The 22781-nt window shown below is 35.7% G+C and overlaps 1 protein-coding gene across 4 annotated transcripts in view; it reads left to right on the top strand.

Annotated features, from left to right (window-relative positions):
• Positions 1-22781, top strand: part of Cmss1 (cms1 ribosomal small subunit homolog) — a 327203-nt gene that overhangs the window by 144939 nt on the left and 159483 nt on the right. The window lies entirely within an intron of this gene.

Below are 22781 nucleotides of genomic sequence, written 5' to 3'. Positions count from 1 at the left end.
GGGGTTCAAAATTTTTTTTAAATACTGGTTTGAGAATACATTTTTAATAATAGGTCAACAGGCAAACAATAATCTGTATATGTGAGTATGCAAATATCAGCCTTTATCTGCTGATCTCTTACTTAAAATGTTCAATACACACATACATGCAAATTTCTAAAACTAATTTAAAATTTCTAAAACTGATTTAAAATTTCTAAAACTTGATTCTGTGAATGCCATCTCATATGACTGTTAATTCAGTCACCTTCTAGATATGAAATGATATATTCATACAAAGTAGAAAAATATACAATTATAAATACATATGGAAATTCATGTCATTTTTTTTCTTGCTTATTTTGAAAGTTTAAGTGGCATGGCCAGGTTTTATTAGTAGATATCCAGTATTTCTTTTATTACATGAAATTTATCAGCATTCCCCCTTCAGATCTTACAGAATTGAGACTCACATCCAGGTTATTAATAGGCTGGGGCAAGAGGAAGGGGGAACATCTCCATAAGAAGTAAATACACTTTATACTTAATGAGAGATAAAGAGATTTGCACTTAAATCACTGTTTAGGTGCACATTCTTTTCCCAGTTTAGGTAGGAATAATGGAGGCAGAAACTGGGATGGATGCAGGCATCACATTAGAGGTTAAATACTACTTTTCATGGGCTTAGTATGAGTGGAGGGAAGTTGTCCTAAATTTTAGCTCTTCTTGTACAAAAACAGCATGGTACTGGTACCAAAACAGGCGGGTGGACCAATGGTACAGAATAGAGGACACAGAAACCAATCCACAAAACTACAACTATCTTATATTTGATAAAGGGGCTAAAAGCATGCAATGGAGGAAGGATAGCATCTTCAACAAATGGTGCTGGGAAAACTGGAAATCCATATGCAACAAAATGAAACTGAATCCCTTTCTCTCGCCATGCACAAAAGTGAATTCAAAATGGATCAAGGAGCTTATCAAATCAGAGACGCGCCGTCTGATAGAAGAAAAAGTTGGCTACGATCTACAGTTGGTGGGGTCGGGCTCCAAATTCCTCAATAGGACACCCATAGCACAAAAGTTAATAACTAGAATCAACAAATGGGACTTACTCAAGCTAAAAAGTTTTTTCTCAGCAAAAGAAACAATAAGAGAGGTAAATAGGGAGCCTACACCCTGGGAACAAATCTTTACTCCTCACACTTCAGATAGAGCCCTAATATCCAGAGTATACAAAGAACTCAAAAAATTAGACAATAAGAGAACAAACAACCCAATCAACAAATGGGCCAAGGACCTGAACAGACACTTCTCACAGGAGGACATACAGTCAATCAACAAGTACATGAAAAAATGCTCACCATCTCTAGCTGTCAGAGAAATGCAAATCAAAACCACCCTAAGATACCATCTCACTCCAGTAAGATTGGCAGCCATTATGAAGTCAAACAACAACAAGTGCTGGCGAGGATGTGGGGAAAAGGGTACACTTGTTCATTGCTGGTGGGACTGCAAATTGGTGCAGCCAATTTGGAAAGCAGTATGGAGATTTCTTGGAAAGCTGGGAATGGAGCCACCATTTGACCCAGCTATTCCCCTTCTTGGTCTATTCCCTAAAGACCTAAAAAGAGCATGCTACAGGGACACTGCTACATCGATGTTCATAGCAGCACAGTTCACAATAGCAAGACTGTGGAACCAACCTAGATGCCCTTCAATAGACGAATGGATAAAAAAAATGTGGCATTTATACACAATGGAGTATTACTGTGCATTAAAAAATGACAAAATCATAGAATTTGCAGGGAAATGGATGGCATTAGAGCAGATTATGCTAAGTGAAGCTAGCCAATCCATAAAAAACAAATGCCAAATGTCTTCTTTGATATAAGGAGAGTAACTAAGATCAGAGTAGGGACGAAGAGCAGGAGAAGAAGATTAACATTTAACAGGGATGTGAGGTGGGAGGGAAAGGGAGAGAGAAGGGAAATTGCATGTTAATGGAAGGAGACCCTCAGGGTTATACAGTGGAGGGGGTAGAGAGAGAGGAGGGGAGGGGAGGGGAGAGGTGGGGAGGGGGGAGGGTGGAGGATGGGAAAGGCAGCGGAGCACAACAGACACTAGTATGGAAATATGTAAATCAATGGATGTGTAACTGATGTGATTCTGCAATCTGTGTATGGGGTGAAGGTGGGAGTTCATAACCCACTTGAATCAAAGTGTGGAATATGATATGTCAAGAAATTTGTAATGTTTTGAACAACCCACAATAAAAAATTAAAAATATAAAAAAAAATAAAAAAATAAAAGATCTTCCACAGTTTTATACTTTATACCATTATTTCTTACAGTCTTTAGTTCCAACTAGCATAACTGGCTGAGTTGCTCTATGATGAAAGGAAATCTGAGACTATGTATTATATTCATTCTAGGTTTAAGACTAAGACAGTTCTCTCTGAATATTTTTCAGAGACAAATTGAGGAACTTTACTTCATTTTAATGGTCTTTTAATTTGAAAGTTAAACTCAATCCTTCTAATTGCTTTGTAGGTATTGGACAATATGAATATTTCCATTGGGTAATATGGAGAGACAATTTATCACTGAAGGACTTGTCATTTTTATCTTCGCTGAATCTGGTGCCAGTATATACAGTTTGTACTTTCAGGCACAGGTTGATTTTTTATGGTTTGACCTGCAGTTTTTAGAAGGGCTCATAAAACAGCATATTTCTTTGTAACTTTAGTAAAGTCTCCCTCCCCTTTTTAATCTTATTGGCTTTGAGGCTATCACTATTGGGTCAAACAAGTTAAAAAGCAAGAATAAATACCCAGATTTGAAGGAGAAAACCTATCACTTTATGACATAATTAAAATTCATCCAATTTTATTCAACTGAACATAATTTGGCTCTCAGAAGGTAGAATAAACTAATAGTGAGTGAGAAGTGAGTTTCAGGGAAATAGACAATGAACACTTCAGTATTCTCTTTCCCACCCCAGGCCTGGGCTCTGTTGTCTCCCTCCACACCCAGATGGATTCAGCTCCATCTCTTCCTAATTCTATAAACAAGGTCGTGTTATTTGACCTTTTAGAATTTGCAAAAACAGAAAAGAATGCCTTACTAATAGATTTATTCAGACATGTTTGTGAGGTAAGAACAATAATAATTAATTTTAATCAATAATGTGAGTATCTGCTAATGTTCCAGGGACTGTGCTGAGCATCGCAGCTGATCTAGGGTGAGCCCAGTGAGTACCTTTCTCACTGCAAGCATTAACTTCTACCTGCTGCTGCTGCTGCTGCTCTTTCCCACCCCCTAGTCTACCAGATTCCTCTAGTAAAAGGAATTTCCCTATTGGACAAATCCACAATGAGATATAACAGTGACCAACAGCAACAGAGTTCCATCTGTCATACATTCCAGTGCAGGAAACTGATGACAGGCAAATAATTATTTGATATTTCATGTGATAATAAGTGCCATGAAAAAAAAAAAGACACTAGGGTAAAGCAGTAGAAATTGACCACAGTATTGGGAGAGACATGGAAGATGGGAGGATTCTCTTTTAAGTAGAGTGGACTAGGAAAGGGACATTTCAGCAAAGTCCTAAGTATATATTCATGCCAGAGTCACTCCAAAAATGATACTCAAATATGGAAATCAAATATGTAATGAGTTATAGCAAAAAAGTTTAAACAACAGTCCATGATGGCATATTCTCTTTGGGCTAGTGATTAAACAGTAATATAGTATTTCTTTTGATAGATATAAAGCACTTAGCAGAGCATGGTAAGGTTGTGTAAATGCATACTATTAGTATATTTAAGGATAGCAAAAGAATACTGTGATCTATATACTCATTCCTGCTTTAACTAAGCAATCACACAGAAGCCATATATGAAGAATAGAATTGGGAAGTGGTGTCCATATTTATTGGATGTTATGGGTAAATTTTTAAGCCATATCCAGAACAAATATATAGATAATTATGAGCTTAGGAATAGTAACCATGCAAGGGAAGTGCCCCCAACCTACAACTAAGACCTATGCTAGACCCAAACTTTAATAACCAGAAGTCTTGCCATATGGTTTTTCTTTAATCATTTTAGAGATGTCAAACTGGTGTCTTCTGGCTTACATAATTTGCATGCGGCAAGAAGTTTGCTATAATTCCTTACTCCATTCCTCTGTATATTCTGTGTCTTATTTTTTCCTGGCTACCTTCAAGATTTCTTCTTTACTATTAGTTTCAGTAGTTTGATATGATTTTTGTTGCTATTTATCCTATGCAGGATTTCCTGGGTTTCACAGACCTGTGATTTGATGTCTGTTTTGTTGTAGAAAAGGTCTCTTACCTTTATCCCTTAAATATTTCTTCTGTCCTGTTCTCTCCTGCTCAGAACTTGTCTCTAGTTTCCCACTCTGCTTTCATTCTCTCTCATGAGCACCTGATGTGTGTGCACAGAGAAGAGTTTGTGAGAGGCTTTGAATTCCCATTATGACTGAAGCTCTCAGGAGCTCTAAAATCTCATTCTGGTTTACAGTCATACTTTAGCAAGTCCTTAAATATATAGCAGAATCCTTCTTTACTGCTATCTGTTTCTTTGTGCTGTGCCACAGACAATCCAGTCTTTAGGTTCCATGTTTCCTGAGAGGAACGTTGGATTTCAGTCTATTTGTTTGTCCTTATACATCAACTGTCTGGGCTCATATTGTCTTCAGCTCTTCTTCTTTTTAGGGTGAATCAGACACACTCTCTCTACCTTTCTGTGGAATCAGAATTCTACCCCTGTGGTTTATAAGTTGTTCTACAGATATATTTCAGGAGTTCCAAAAACCTGTGATACAAAATTTATTTTATAGATATTTTAACTGTTTCAAGATTGTACTAAAAAATAAGTCACACTAAATTGTCCTATATACCAAAATAATTACAACCAAGATTATCAACTAAAGTCATTGTAACTCTCTTGACTTGCCTTTTTTCAGACCTGAAAGTCTTCTGCCATTGCTTGACATTATCTTTTAACTTAATTGTTTTCATGGCATTGATTATAAAAAGTATAGTCTGCATTTAGCCCTGAGTACCACACATGTAAAATGGCAAAAGCTGAGATCACTATTACACATATGCACAGAAGTCAATTAAATTTAGGTGGTGTCAGTAATACCTGCCTTTACTGCTCACCAGTTGGTTATGCAGTAATAGGGGCGTGACTAGCAGGTACATCATGACATTGTGATATTAACATGGTTTGATCTTTTCCTGATTTCCATTTAACATGCAGAGTAAAATAGTTTATCATTTCAAATAGTTATACATTGAAGCAAAATTTGCTAGTCCTGATTCAAGCCTTTGGATTAGTTTCATTGAAGATTTTAAAAAATACACTTTTTAACTACTTATCTGTGTGAATTAAAATATGCACCCCAATCCCAGCCCCAGCAAAAAAAAAAAATTAATTTAATTTAGTGGAAAAAATGACAAACACTTAAATAGAACTTATAATGGATCATATTCTCATGCATTTTATGTATGTATTATTTTATCCTTATCTCAGTCTTATAAAGTAGCTATATTATTATAACCAAACATGGTATATGTAAGATCACTTAGCTGATAAATAGCTGACCTAGGATTCAAACCTAGATAGTATGGGTTTCTAGCCATGAACTATGAATTACACTAGTGGATAGAATGTTATAATGGAAGTCTCGATTCTGTGTGAAATTTGATTTTTTTTATTGTACGATTCTCTCTCTTTATCTCTCTCCCTGTCCTTCTGTTTTTTTCACTTGTACATTAAGTGGGAAATGCATTCATTACCCCTGGGGACCCGGTGAAACTTAGTAAGCTAAATACTTGGATTGTCCATTGGGGGTCCAATAGTAAAGGCCAGGCACCTGTAGTGCTTGTTAAAAGTGACTGGGTTTGGGTTTGCCCCTATTTTTTCTTCTAAGTAAATGAAGATATTATGTTTATTAACAGGGTTATAATCAATTCACTACCTCCACTTCCTCCTGTCAACATTTTCTTTTGTTCTTCATTGAACACTCACCATGTGCCAAAGGGGCTTGAGTAGCAAGGGCTAGAAGATTAAGTAGTAGAAGACATGTCTTACTCTAACATGTTCTCTATCCACTTCACAAGTTTTGCAGTTCACAGTTGAGGTATTTGTGCTGATTAGGTGACAGTCAGAATCTTTGCTATGGAATAGAAGTCCCTAAATCATAATATTTTAATTCTACTCTTTAATGGTTATGGTTTTGTGGTTGAAATTTTTATGGAAAAAAATATTTCTAGAATGAAGAAGTTAAGGAAAGGGCTTTTATTTTTGTTTTCTTAGGAAAGCAGCATTTCAAAAAAGTCTAGTCATTTAGTATCATATTAAATCAAACCCAGGATGACGAGAACTTGAAAAAACTTGAAAATCATGCACTTTTATAGTAGGCTGTCTTAGTCAGATTCCTGTTGTTATAACAGAAATACCTGAGACTGGGTAATTTATAAAGAAAAGAGGTTTGTTCTGGCTAAAGATTCTGGAAACCCAAGAGTATAGTGCCAGCATCTAGTTGGCTTCTCGTGAGGACCTCATGCTGACTTTTATCATGGAAGGGAAGTAGAAAGGGGAATTGGGTATGTGCAAAAGGAGCACATATGCAAGAGAGACCAAGGGCAGGTGTCAGGCTCACTTTATAACAATCTGATTTGACAATACCTAACCCAGTCTCAAGGGAACTCTATCAATCCCTTAATGAAGGTGGATCCCTCAAGATCCAAATGCTTTTAAAGACCCCACCCCCATTACTACTACATTGAGAATGAAGTTTCAACATGAGTTTTGGTGTGGACAAGCCATATCCTAACCGTAGCATATGTCTATTTGTTTTATTTTTGTGGAACATGATAGAATGGAAAAGTAGGAAAGCCACATTGTGTCTAATATTGTCATGTATTCCCTCTATAGTTTCGGACATCTTCATTTGGACAATTAACTGATAGTTTATCCTAGACCGAAAACATCACAGAATAGTAGAAAATGGACACTTTCCTAGAAGTGTTTTGCATATGAAATGTCCCCATTTTACAGGTTTGGACTTATAATCTTGAAGTTCACTAAGATGAGATGGTAATATTGAACGTGACTACATACTTAGAAATATCATATTTCTTTCTAAGACTGCTCTTATCATTTAGTATATGTAGCATAAATTGAAGACATTCTCTACACATATTTAAGCAGCTTTTCATTCATAATTTGACAGCTTCTTCTGTAGAATGTGTCTCCTTTTTGGTTACCATTTTTCATAAGAAATTTTTTGCTGAAGTTTTTCCCTCCAAATAATAAGGAAATCTACATGTAAATGAATGAAAAAATATTTTTATAATATTGTGCTTTGTTATGAAGAGCAGTTCAGAATTAACTAAAACCCATGTCAGTTCTAGATAGGAATAATTAATAGAATCTTTTATTTCTGGTGAATTTCTCCTAAAAGTAATTTTATTATTAAGATTCTGTCTTGGAAGCGTTAATGAAGCAATCCTGATGAGTTTGCAGATGAAATGGGGGACCACTAGGAAGTTGCCACAATGACCTGAGTCCAGGGAAGCCAGACCTTGGACTTGTAGAATTAAGATTAAATGTTTGCCAGAAGTTCTACACCTTAGATAAATAGATGTTGGAGTTTCTGTTTCCTGACTTCTAGATTTAATGGCATGGGTACTGGCATGAAAGATGAAGCAGCCTGTCACGTGCTGCACTCAGCTGCATTTTAGGACTAGAGAAACAGGCAGCATAGCACAGGAAGAAGATCTATAATACTGCAGCACTTACGCCTCTTCCCAGGGACAGTAGGAAGCCAATAAAGAGATTCAGATAAGGAAAGAGCACCCGTGCCTTTACATTTCAGAAAGCATCTAGTAGTTAGGTGTAGGACAAATTAGGAGGGTAGAGAGATCTGAGGCCAGGAAACAAATTAAGGGATTGCAGTACTTCCACGAACTATGATGAGGGCCTATGGAGAACAGTAGTGGAGAATCATATAGACTGAATATGAGAGATGTTAACAAAATAGTAAATATTCCTAAATAATTTGTTTACATGGGATTTTGCCTATAAAAGGAATAAAAATTCTTCATTGATATCTTTATAAAATAAAATTCAACAATAAAAGAATTGATTTGGGGCATAGAGACCCTAAAATGTGTAGCACAAATAGTATAATATCATAACCAAGCTTATTTTATTTGCTGATTTTATCAGAAAAATATGAGAATGGAATCTTTTGGAGGAGTTTGACACTGCTGAGATCAGCATTGCTGGGTACGTTCCTTTGTGGATGAGTTAACTCATTTTTATGGCCTAATTCCAGCCAGTCATTTACAAACATGGATGGAATAAGAGGAATCCATTACCATTACTAGAGAGCCAGTTAAAAGCATGTAACATGAATATAGGCATCATTAACCTGAAAGAAAAAAACTGCAAGACAAATAGGAATAAGCCAAATTTTCCTGTGCAAATTATTATGCCAGCTGGTCCTCCTTAAGATTAATATTCTGTGTGGAAGTTCCTCATAATTTCACCTAAAATCATTCATTACATAAAACAAGAAATGGACATTTCAAAAGAAAACATTGTTAAAGCTTACCTCTGGAAAATATTATAAATTCCTTAATAATAGTAAAGCACTCAGAATTTATAGACTAAAAATAGTTCATAAAATAAAATGTCATCTTCAGTAATTCCCTCATGGAAACAAACAAAAAAATCTCAAATTATTTCCAAGAAATCATTTAAGAATTTTTAAAAATGAGAAAGACTACCTAGAATTACATTATATTCTCAATTTATGGCCATCTATTAGGCAATGCTAAAAGGATAAAAAAAACTCAACTGGGCTGAATATATGGTTTAAAATTAGAAGATACAAAATTAATCATAATGAAAATATTCCAAAGATATTATATCATGTCCACTTTTCTAATGGGTAACTTTGTGGGAACTAAATTTCAAGGTTGATAAACCAGCATTGGAGTCTGGCTGTTCATAAGTGGAAATGGTTTATTTTTCTTTCCCATTCTTTTTTCCTTAAGGCGAGTCTCATGAGAAACAGGATCAAATCCTTTCTTTATGAGAATTCTACTTGAAAATGATTATGTTTTTAAAAGGAAAAAAAATTAAACCTGTCATTACATGGGTGTTAAACATGGTACCTCTATACATGAACATGAAAATCATTAATTGAAATACTTTCAGATTTTTATCCTGACTGCTAACATTTATTGAACAATGATGATATTCATGGCACTGCTCTAGTGTAGGGATATAAAGATGAGTGTGACATGGTCTCCCCCAGCCCTGAAAGAGGGCACAATTTAGTTGGGGAGGCAAGATGAGTTCACAAATAATAATATGAGATCAAATTTGTCTCATGCCCTGTAAAAAGAGAAAGTGCTGTGAAGGATGACGTAGATGTTGAGGGAGTCAGGGACATTATTTTGAAGAAGAAGACCTTTAGCTGAGTCTTAATGGATGGGTAGAAATTGTTACAGCAGCATTAGGGGAAAGAAGTTCTAAGCAAAGATTACTTAGAAGTTGGAAAACAGGGTATGTATGTCTCGAGAAGTAATTGATCTACCAGAGTGATATTGTCATGATATATGTCAATTCTTGTGAGATTGTCATGAGAATCAAATAGGACAATATATTTCCAGGGCTGGCATACTGACTGGCACTTGATAAGTGCTCATTTTGTATCCTTTCCATATTGTTATTAGTTATGAGTGTGACTTATCTAAAAGAGCTTGAGAGAGTGAATAACATGTCCAAGATCTCTGGCTCTTTAGCAGGTAAACAGCTTGGGCCACCCAAGATAGTTTTCTTTTCTTCCATCATGCTAGGTCTGAGTTGGATAGTTAAAACCCTTCAGTACTGGCTCAATGCCCTGTTTGCTGGACATTTGGGATCCATTCAATCAAATGAGGAATAATAAAAATGTGAACTTTGATAGATTGATGAGAATGAAAAGATACTGGGCTTGCTCACAATATACAGGGGTGAGAAAGGAGGCAAAGAGGACCCCAAGGTTTGGGGGACAAATGACCTCTCACATGTGTGGGAGGACAGGTTATGTACTCCCTACATTGTCAGAGCATTGTCTCAAGCATTATGTCGCTGAGCCTCACAAGCACCCTGTTCTGGGATGAGGTGCTGTTCTTTGACAGCTGACTCCAGTTCTTTGACATCTCCAGATGCTTAATCATGCAGCTTCCTCTGTCCCAGTTCTAACCTTGTCCCTAGCCTCCTGACAAATTCCTACTCATTCTCAGGACTAAACTCAAATGTCACGTCTTCGGTGAAGCCTTCCTGAAATGACTTAAGAAGAATTTAGCCTCCTTTTCTCAGGCTTGTGTGTCACTATTTTCTGTCACAGCATTCAGGACATTGCTATAGTTTCTTGTCTGAGCTTCCTACCTCCCCAGCTAGTCTTCATGAGTATTCCCAGCATCACAACAATACATGGACTTACAAATCCCCATTTTACAAGTGGAAATTTCAGAGTTTTGATAACTTCTCAAACATTGTACAGTTTAGTTGGAATTGGGGTTTAAACCAAATATGCCTGATTCAAAATTGCATCTATATTTTCTCCTTTACAGCCAAAGGGGAAGAAATGCATATAGGTGTTTATTCACATGCATACAGGTGTAAATACAAGGGAAGGTGCCTGAAAGGACATTACAAAGCCATGCATAATGATTTGTGTATGGTATTTTTCTGACAAATATTGTATATTCTTTCAGTCCTTAAAAATATACAATTGAAGTTTATACTTTTGAAACAGCAGTTTAATATTCTTATGGTTTCTGTAAATCTAATATGATCACAAATTTAAGAAACTTAATAGAGAAACAGTATATATTTTGATATGTATATTGTAGTATGTTCTTTAATATTACATGTAAGTGTACACATACACATTAAATATACATTTAATCTCCTTATACCAAGATATCTTTTTTCAATGCCTAACATGCTTCCACATGTCTCATTCACCAATTTAAGAGGGAGCTGTGTATTTATGAGTGAAGTACACAGTTTCATTCAGCTAACTTCTAAAACTATTTTTGAGTCATTGAAGTGTTTAATCATGGGAGTAACTAGACCACCATTCATTTGTATGACTCTGTTAATGCCATATGTAGCATTTCATAGAATGATCCTTTCTCATTTTTCAAAAATGAGGAATGTGCTTATAAAATTTGATGACAATTGAACCGCCCAACCTTATGAAATGGTAATTTATGCAGCAATAAAAAATAAATAAATCCATGTAATGTGGGCTTGCAGCTGAAGACAGCTGTGTTAAGCATATTTTTTTGTCTCTTAACATCAAAGTAATGCATACAGTTCTGTGTGGGAATGTGTGGGATAGACATCTTTGAAGTACCCGCATACTCACTGTGCTTCTGTACCCACAGTATGGGGATGAGGAAAGGCATTGTTCTGTGTCCATCAGGAATAATAAATACAATGATGGCCAAATCAAAAGTGACATTTTTTTCAGATAGCTTGAAAGCCTTTTTATAGCCATTATCTCACTTACCTTCACTACCATTTGGGCAGAATTTCTTAGAAAGTGTTCTCTTAACTTCCCTGAAGTGTTGAAGTAACCCAGAAAGATATCCATGGTATTGATGGAAAGAAATTGAAACACCATGTTATTTACCTATAATCTCCATTCCCAACTGTTCAAACCAATATTCTGTATAACTCAACTGTAGTTGCCAAGAAAAGTAAAATCAGAGGATGAAAGCAGAAGAGAATGGACCATCTAATGGAATGGTTTCTGAATGTTGAATAACTTGGAAAAACAAGCGAGAGAGCAGATTTAGTCAGAAAACAGACTGGAAGAAGGCCAGGAGAGGAAAAAGTCTTATACTATATGATATGAATCAGTTACCTAATAGATTTTTATAGTTCTGTTACATTTGTTACTCTCTTTAACTTTTGCAATTGGTTTATCAGAATGAAAAAGGATGCATATATATGTTTGTGAATATTGTGTGTACATGTATATGTTCATGTATAAAGTGCAGGATAAAAGAATACCAAGTGCTCAGATACAAAATAATTGATCCATATTTCTGGAAAAACATCACAAAGGGCTTAAGCAGTTTTTTTTGCAAAGTGCAATTGGAATGTGATTGTTTGGGAGCCAAAGATGCATTCTTTTGGTATAATTTTACTAGTAGCAATTCATTTATTTATTATGTAGGGTGTCCTGTCATACCAAATTAAAGGTTATATTTTGTCTTCTCCACATGTAACCCAGAGCCAGGAATGAAAAACCACATAATATATTTTTAGGATTAAACCTTTTATTACTGATAGATAATGACAGAGGAGAAACAGAAGGCACCGGCTAGTCTGCATTAGCTCATGAGCCCTGTATATCTTTGTGTGTGTGTGTGTGTGTGTGTGTGTGTGTGAACTCTAAAGATTCATGCAGTTCTATCACTCACATTAACTTTCTGATAAATCTCTGATATGGTCACTTGTCCTCTATACGTGGTCACTACAAGTCATTCTATATACTGCCAAGGAACTTCTCTTAGAAGATCTATGCTTAATTTTCCCTACATGCTTTTTAAAAAGAATGAGCACATTTGCCAAATACACCAAGCCTCCTCCCTAGCCATGCACTTTAACTACTATGGGAGAGGTGATCACAGATGTGTAGAAGGAGAAAATTGTGTAATTGGATAAAAAGATCTTTTGTTGTTGTTTTTTTTTACCTGGAATTCTGTAAGATTGAGAATTTTAGAGTATTACAAAATCAGGGATCATATTCAGCAATCATTGTTGAGTACATTCCATGTTGCCAAACACCAGTCCCAAAACACGGTAAACACAACAAAGGCTGAAATAATCTTATAATTCTGTGTACATATGGAATAACACATTCAGATCTGGGTGCCATATATACCAAGAGGGATATTAATATACAATAAATGAACACAGTAATAAGGAATTTCATGACCAAATAAACTGTGAATATTGTTCTTAGAATAAAAAATTCAGTTGGAAGAAGATAGATCTTGTTAAATATAAATATTTATATGATAGAAGGCATTAGGGATAGGACACAGAGCATATGTAGTTATAAATTACATATTTAACATGTCTTTTCTTTATAACACAGAGTACCAAAAGTAAAGCTCATGAGTTAATTGGAATAGAGAGCCAAGTGAGTGAAAAATCATCCCAGGAGTTCACAGTTCATTAAAAAAAATTTTTGAAAAAAAAAAGGGGACTGTTTAGCTAATAAGATAAATAAGTCTCAGTAAAGTCTGAAATTTAAGTCTTCTTATTTTCTGTTACATTCCTAAAAAAAGCTTAGTTCTAAGAATCATTTCTAAAATCCTAATAGATATATCCATACAGAATACTGGAACTTAATGGAGTAATTCTTTTTTTTTTTTTTAGAGAGAGAGAATTTTAATATTTATTTTTTAGTGTTCGGCGGACACAACATCTTTGTTTGTATGTGGTGCTGAGGATCAAACCCGGGCCTCATGCATGCCAGGCAAGCGCGCTACCGCTTGAGCCACATCCCCAGCCCAGGAGTAATTCTTAGTGGAGATTAAAACTACTTAAGCATATTTGTATCACAATACTTTGATACTAATAATACTTCATGAGATGGATTACGCATGAATCCAAATCAACAGCAAGAAATGTATTCATGGAAGAATAAATTGCTATTGAGTTATTAAAATTTATTTCATATGTGTTTTAAGTTTTATAGGAAGACAAATTGAAATTTTGAATCATTTTTATTTTAATATTAACCAGATATCCCAAATGTGTTGTAATTATAAGATATAAAAGTAGCTTTCATCAACAGAGTGGCAAAGTGAATGTGATGTGTTCCAGAATTGGGTTCCCTTTTATAAAGTTTGCTATATTATATGTATAACCTTCTATTCCATGGTCATAAAAGCATGTCATTGTAATATATATATAAAAACTATTATATATACATGCATGTTTATATATATGCTTGGTGAGTTTTGTTCAAATTTAAAAATAAAGAAAAATTATATCACCAGCTTAGATTATTTTAACCACACAGTGTGAGAACTGCTAATAAAAGTTAGTCTTTCTAAACATTCATAGTGAAATAAAATAAAAAGCACAGTAGCTAGATGAACTGCAGGACATACATGAGGGTCTGTGGTTAGTTGTGTGTGTGTGTGTGTGTGTGTTATATGTGTATAACACACACACACATATATATACATATATATATAGATATATATATAGTCTTTTTATAGAAAGAATTAAGATGTTAGATTGTCAAGATTATAAATTGCAAAATGAGAGCAATTACTTCAAGAGATTAACTAAGATTAAATGGAAGTGCTGATGGATATGGGCCCAAGAACTCAAGTCTCAAGTAGTGGGAGCAGAATAGTTCTTATTGAGTAGTTGAGGATACTTTTGCTGCTCCAGGGGATATTTGGCAGTGTCTGGATATGTTTTTGGTCTCACAACTCTGGTTGGAAGGTATTATGGCACACAGTAAGCAGAGACCAGGGATGTTGCTAAACAGCCCTCCTTCACACAGAATGATGAGGTCCATAATATCTGTAGTGCCAGGGTAAAGAAACACTGATCTAATCAGGATGATAAGAAATATTGGGAGGCTATACAAAAAAATACTTAGGTGCAAGAAATTTCAGCCTTTAAGGAAGCTTGAAACCCCTGGCCTTGATCTGATTAAATTAGAAAGCCATATGTCTGATGAGACTCTGTTATGGACTAAAAGTCAAAAGTAGTTTAGCGCAGTCCTGAGATCTCAGCTGTTTTCTTCCTGGATGCATGTAATGAAAGTATTTTGAAATTCCATTTTAAATTGCATGCATATGTCCAGTGAGCAAGTCAGCAAAAATGCTTTTGTTAACTTAAAAATAACACTCTAGCAGTAAACATTTCATTAACTTATATGAAAAAAAAATGCACATACTTCTGAAACAGCTGCCAATCTGTCATCCTGTTGGATTTTCAAAAGATAGTGAGGGTAGTGTTATTCCAGGCTATTATTTCTGTTTCAGAGAAATAGCTCTATTTTCCTAATAAAAAATGGGGGTAAAACTCTGTTACACCAAAATGCAAGATGAACTGTAATTTCATTACTTTCAATACATGCTTCAGAAGAGTCTTGTTTTAACTATTGTTCTGTCTCAACAAGTTTTTTAATTCTGTAATAAATAAATAAAAACTAAAAGAATTGTTCAGGCATCTTTCATTTTAATCCAAACCATACATTTTAAAGAAGAAAGTCTGAAATTTTTTCTAGTTTTGTGTCTCCTATAAGAAATGCTTTGTTTTAAAGATTTTTTTTTAGTCTTACTTCTAAACCCCTATTTTTTAATTTTGATTTTGAATACCAGTTGGTAGTACAGACAAAAAAAAAATTAACCCTTTTGACTTGCTTTCTCTATACATGAATAAGTGCATTTGTGTGGATTACCTCTATAATTCTATAAACTTTAAATTTTTATTAGTGCATTATAATTATACATAATTGTGGGGTTCATTTTGACATATGCATAAATGCATATAACATAATATGCTTCATTTAAATCCTAAGTACTGCCCCCTTCCTTCTCTCTTCTTTCCTCCCCTGACCCCCTTCCTCTACTCTATTTATCCTCCTTCTGTTGATTTATCTTTTTTAATTGGTGCATTTTAGTTATACATAAAAGCGAAATTCATTGTGATATATTCATACAAGCATATAGGATAGCATGGTCAATTGCATTTCACAGTTCTTCCCCTTTCTCATTCTTCCTCCCTCCTCCTGGGTCTCCTTCTTGTACTACACTATTCTCCCTTCTATTTTTACAATATCCCCCCTTTTAAAAAAATTTCTTATTTCTCTCTAGCTTCTGCATATGACACTTAAACTGGCATCATTGGTCTACTGTTCTTGGAACCAGTTCTTCCACTTTGTAATTTTTGTCCTAAATCTATCAAACACCTTAATTCTCCTGACTTCTTCTACCTTGGTTTCTATTAAAACATGTTTCAGAATTCTAAACAATTGAGAACTATTCGTGTTTCCAAATTTTTGTATATAATTATTAGAAATGTGGTGTAGTTGTGTTTATACCTTTATGGTGGATTTTTTTTAACAGACTGTAAAGGAAAAATTAGAAGTGATTTTTCCTAACAAATTCTTCTATCTAATAGTAAGAGTTAACTATCTTATTGATTTAATGATTCATCATATATAGAGTATGTTCACATACATTGTCTTGTTTGGACCTTGCAAGAGCTGTATGAAGGGAGAATTTTTATTACACTCTTCTCTTTTTTTTTTTAAACAATTAAAAGGGGCAAAGTACTTTATTTTTTTAAATTTTTTTTAGTTGTATGCCTTATTTTATTTTTATGTGGTACTGAGTATGGAACTGGATGCCTCATGCATGCCAAGCGAGCGCTCTACCACTAAGCCCTAGCCCCAGCCCTATTACACTCTTCTTAAAGATAGATTAAGTATAAATTTTTAAGTGAAGCTTGGGACTCTAAAGCTCACAAAATGAACCTCTGGAAATTAACAGCCAGATACTCTGATTTCTGCTTTAAACACTCTAGTTCTAAGTTCTTTGAGGAACTCCTGACCATATATCTAGGACTGTGGATATGGAATGTGGGATGGGGGCTAGAACAATAGAGCAAACAAGAAAATCCCCCAAACAGGAATAGCATCACTCACTTCCTGTTCTAATACCCAATACCCAATTTCCATGGCCCCCATCTATTCTGAAGCATCAGTGCTGCAGCACTCTGGGTGGTTCCCCAGTCGACTTCATTCCTTATTCAGATCACTTTTTTCTTATTCAGATCAGTTGCACAAGCATAGTCAAAAGAAGAGAAAAAGGCAAAACCAAAAAGAGATATCCTATTTTCACATCAGACTTTAACCAACAACCACAACTAACGGACTAACTCACGTCATCACTCAGTCATCAGATCTGCTCACCTATCCACTCAAAGAACACAGAAAACCCTGTATCACTGGGTAATTGCAAAGTACTAGAGTCATAACAGAGTGAGTAGTGAAATGTTCCGCCTTTAGCTCTGGTTATATCTCCTCTCAATTTTAAAATCAAATATTTATTTTAAAAAAATGTCTTTTATGCACTCCAAATTACCAGAGAGCCTTTTAAAATACCAATGCCTATGTTCCTTAAAAACAATTATGTCAGAAGTTGTTGTTGTTGTTGTTCCAGAGATTAAACCAGGGGTGCTTAAACACCATGCCAGGATTGAACTTGCAATTTCAATCCTCCTACCTCAGCCTCCAGAGCCACCATGCCAGGCTACAGAATTTTGAGTATGATATCCTAGCATAAGTATTGTTCCAAAGTTCCCTGGTATACAGCCACAGTTAAAAACCCATTCCCCATCAGGTGCCCAAAGTTGGGGAAAAGGAAAAAAATAAATAAAAGTTTGTATAAGACAGTGCCTTTCTAGAATTTCACCAAAAAAGATGAACCAAGCAAACAATTTCCCTTCATATTTTTATGCAGCAAATAAATATTTGTTTACTCTACCAACACAGAGTAAATGCAAAAAGTATAAAGTCACTTTGCTTAGGGAGCTTAAACTTTAGTTTGAAATAAAAGGCAGAGAATCTTGAGAATTAAATAAAAATATGAGTGCTAGTTGTACACAATGGTGTATTTGGTAATCCCAGCTACTTGAGAGGCTGAGGCAGGAAGTTCCATCACAAGTTCAAGGCCAGGCTGAGCAAATTTAGTAAGAATTTGTCTTAAAAAAAAGGGAGTGGGGGCTAGGAATGTAGCTGAGTGGTAGACTGCCACTGGACAAAGTTCCTAGTACTGCAATGAGGATAATAATAAATAAAAATATGAATACTCAAGAAATATTCCTCAATGATAAAGACAGACTTAATCTGGTCCAGGAGTTACTATGAAGACAGAGGTCATTGAAAATCAGGATCTTTTTCTTAATGCAAGACCAAGAAAATTCCTCCCCATACCTTTCCTCATAAGTGAACAAAATAGTTAATATCCTCATTAGTTTCACAGTAGAATATTCTCACACATTTACACATAAGCAGACTATCACTTATTTAAGGAATGTTCTCATTAGAATTAGTATGCCCATTCCAAATGACTGATCTACCTATTTATTAATTGTGAGGCTTTCCAAAGGCTTTAGAACAGTTCCTGAATATCCCCTGAGGGATTTTTAGGAATAATAATAAAAATTGTTCTAAGAAATAATCCTATTGTTTGAAATACATGAGGTGATTTCACATGTTATCTTTTTTAATTCCCAGAAGTGTATTATTGAGAAAATGAGTCACAGGTCACTATAAAGTGACAAATGCAGGTTTTGAGCTTAAGTGTTCCAAGTTCGTTTTTCTTAATTTCTTAATTTTTTTTTAAAAGAGAGAGTGAGAGAGAGAGAATTTTTAATATTTATTTTTTAGTTATTGGCGGACACAACATCTTTGTTTGTATGTGGTGCATGAGGATCGAACCCGGGCTGCACGCATGCCAGGTGAGCGCGCTACCGCTTGAGCCACATCCCCAGCCCCCAAGTTCGTTTTTCTAATACCCCAGCAGTTCTCACTAAAGTACCAAGGGAACTTTTTCAAAATCGTCAGGCCTAACTCACCAGTAATTTTCACCCATAGATGGGGGAAGAGGCATAGGGAAGTAGTGCTTCCAGTGGGGAAGAAAAGAATATTTTGGTTATCCTTACTGTCACCTCCTCTGAAACTATAATAGATTTGTTCATAGTTAAAAAAAAAAAAAACTTTGTTCATGGAGCTATGAAACTAGAGAATATTTTGAAGAGATAAGAATAGCATGAGGTAATGTAGTCTTGCTTTCCTTTAAATACCAAATATTTGATGACCTAACTCATAAGTCACCCTCTTATTACACACACCTTATTAAAATGTAAGTAAAAATATAATGTATTCTGAAGATAATCCATTTTAAAAATGTGGGCTCAGGATTTCCAAATATAGCATTCAAGATGAAGTTGAATAAGATTTTTCAGGAGGGTTATTCCAGGCGTTTGCTGGGCTATAAAGTTAAAAACAGTTAGTCTTAGGTGGAAATTCAGAACCACAGTGCACTATTGGAAGAGTATTTAATCCGAACAAGATCTTTCCATCTGAAAAATAATTTAGTTTTATAAAATAACAACTATTTGTAAAGGATAAATCTGTCCTAGACATCCTATGTTAGATCTAAAAGTGTTTTCTTATGTTTTCTGCATATAGAGTAGCCCTTGAAAACATCTTTAAGATGACTTTTAACCCATTTGGCATGTGTTTAAATGTTTATTTACCAACACATTTTACACCATAGGTTACTTTATCTGTCTTGAAATTATTTCTTCCTGGGCTTCTGTGATCCCTTATGCTACTGTGTTTTCTCTATTCCTCCGAAGTGTTTTTTCTGTAGCCTCCCATCTCTCTTCATCTATTAAATGTGCATAGTTCCTAAGGTTAGTTTAGTCCCAGCTCTCTTGCTTGTCATCCATCTCTGGATCATCTTGTTCTTCTTGGCTTCAGCCAGCGGTGTGTTGCAGCCAGCTCCTAAAAACCTCCTCTTTGTTCAGTGACCATCAAATCAGTAGTTAAAGTTGGCCAAGGTTGGTAATATTTACACTACAGATATCACAAAAGTTACAGATTAGGGCTTTATTTATGTATTAATTAATTTGTTTCTGACAGCTAGTTTGACAACACAAAACTGGCATCAGCCTTGAGGTATACTTCACCAATTCCCAAACCTTTGTCTCACACTTTGTGAGCTCCAACCATTATTTCCAGTTGATTTCAGGCCAGCTCCTCTTGAATGCCCAAATGGAACTCATTATCTTCCCCCAAAGCAGCCCTGTGCTCTTCTAGCCCATGGTTTGGCCAATGGCCTCGCTGTTCTCCTGTCATCCTTGCAGAAAGCCAAAACTTTCCTCTCCCTTGTCCACCATATCTAATTAACTGGAATGTGTATGTCTCTGTCTTGTTTCATAACGATTTAAATTAGCTCAGCAAAATACATATGGGACAGGACAGAATACTTTCACTCACAATGATAGTAAAGGAAAAGAATCTGAGTGAAGGAGAACAAAGCACCAGAAGGACAGATGAACTCACAAGTGAGATGGGTACACCAAATACATGCCATGAAGTCCAGCCAGCCCCATGCTGCTGATTGCTTCAACACCCAAAAGTGCTTTAAGTCTATCTTTTCTGGCAATTCAATATCATAGCTCTCTGCCCCCACACTTATCCCTGTCTCATACTCACATTCATTTTCCATACTGCTTCCAAAGAGATGATTACAAACTGGATTCTATCACACTATCTTCCCCTGGGCTTAGGAACTTTCAGTAGTTTTCCAGGCCTGTGGGACAAAATCCAATCACACATCCAGAGAAAACCTTCACCACGAGATTTTTTTGTCTCATTCTTTAGGATTCAGCTTTCCTATCATTACTCTATGAAGCCTTCCCCAGCTCCAGAGATACTTCTGCTGCGTACATATATCTTTCATATAATTGATTCCGTTCACAGTTGTTGAATACCAGCTTTATGCCACAAATTTCACTGAGTTTTGAGGAAAGAAAATAAGGCAATGCTTGAGTTTTAAGAACCTCACCTGTAGTTGAGAAAATATTTTAAAAATTATAGACAGAGTTATAACCTCCACACCACTGGAGAGTGTGTTATACAAAAATAGCAAGGAGAGAGGCACTCTCATATACAGCACAAATCACATTCTCCTGTGATTATCACTAGTTTGTCTCTCCCACAGGAATGGGAGCCATGTACATACCCAGTGCCACAGGGGGAGTACAGAGTAAATGTGCAATAGTAACTCTATGTTGGATGGATGCGTGGATGGTTGAGTGAGTAGGTGGATGGAAGGAAATTGCAACAACTGCCTAAAACTATTTAGAAATTTATCAGCAAATTCCAGTGATCCAAGGCGGGGGACATAGCCCAGTGGTAAAGCGCCTCTGGGTTCAATCTGTAGTACTCTCCTCCCACACACACTGCAATTCCAGTGATTCTTGTCTTCTTTCCTTCTATTACCAATTTTATTTAGAGTTGGGTGAGCAAAGATGTAGGAATATGTGAACATGTATATCCTTACAGTGTGCTGCCTTGGGAACTTCTCTTTGTAGTTCAGAGAATCTGTTAGCCTTCAGAGAGGAGCTCAGGGCCTCCCCTTCTCAGTCAGCCCTTTGCTAAACACATCAAAGAAGTCTGTCACTTGATGGTTCATTTGCTTTACAGTTTGCCAGAGGCTTAGGCGAAAGGTCCCAATTAAAAGATCTGTGTTGTTTCTGTGGTCTCTTGCTCAATGGTAAGGGGAGACTCCCCAGGGCTTCGTCACATCTCAGAACAATGCAGCCAGTTAATATGCTAGATTAAAACAAAACATGCACACCATGCTAAAACTTTATAGTTCAGTTTCACACACAGTCCAGTTCCCTCTATTCTCTGAAGGCCTTCGTTCATGCTAATATAAAGATGTCTCTAGACTCTAGAACAGTGGTTATTCCTCCTGGGTTAGAAAAGAAAGAAGAGAAATACCAGACTCTACCTTCAGAGTGTTATTGGCCCTCAAGGAGGCCCAGGCATCAGTATTTTTTGAAAGTGCTCCAGTTGATCCTAATATGTAATCAGGATTGAAAACACTGCCATAGAGTCAGGACCAGAAAACTTAAGTTACACTCAGCATGGAATTTACTTCATGTGCCTCCCTCTTATCCTTCACATCTGGCCTGTTTATCACCTTCTCAGTTAATAATCTCAGTTGATCTTGATTTAAGTAGGACAACACTTGACCAAAGGGGCTTCCCCCATGGGAGCATTTCCCACAATCTGAAAATAGCCTATGTGTTTATTTGTTTTCTTGTTTATTATCTATCGCTGCTACTAGGAACATCATATCCTATTTATTTGCATTTATCATTGAGCTAAAAATATGTATCTGGTAGGCTACAGCATAGGAGAGAAGAAGGAGCTGAAAGGAAGAGTCAAAGCACATGGAAGTTTGAAGGGAGGAAGAGCCATACTTCAAAAAGGGTCACAGAATGCCTTTGGTAGATGATGCAAATCAAGACATAGTTATAAACTGAAGTGTCACCGATTGGCTACCCTTACTGCTAATTTACAAAAAATATATAAAATGAAATTCACAAAGTAATATTTCTTGTAAAAAATTGAAACAATACTGCTAAGAGTGAAAATTTTAACCCTCTTTTCCCAGAGTAATTATTGTTTACGGTTTAGTATTTAGCATTTGAAGCATCTTATAAGGTATACAGAAATAATGTACAGGTTGATTAAAAAGGAATTGAGTGCTTCCGAAGGCATATTACTCAGTAACTGTGTTGTATATAAGTGTGTAGTTAAAGCCTGTAGTTGTCTTGGACAAGATACCTGTAAGGGGTAGCTCACTGATTTAGTGCAAACCATGTTTTTATAAGATAATCTAGTTCATGAATGTTAGTTTTTTCCAAGTATTCAATTCCCTTTGAATTACCCTGTATTTGTCTCTCTCTCCTCTCCCTCCTCCACACCCATTCTCTCTCTCTCTCTCTCTCTCTCTCTCTCTCTCTCTCTCTCTCTCTCTTTCCTGAAATGGGGTCTTATTTTACCTCCTTTTAATGAAAGTTTGTAATTTTAGATTAGATGGAATGTGGCTTAGACTTAAA

Source organism: Marmota monax, unplaced genomic scaffold (assembly GCF_021218885.2).
Source record: "Marmota monax isolate L192 unplaced genomic scaffold, Marmota_monax_Labrador192_F-V1.1 WCK01_AAM20220418_F8-fsc00053, whole genome shotgun sequence".
Lineage (NCBI taxonomy): Eukaryota > Metazoa > Chordata > Mammalia > Rodentia > Sciuridae > Marmota > Marmota monax.
Note: the sequence above shows the minus strand (reverse complement) of the source record. Positions and strands in the feature narration are given on the sequence as shown.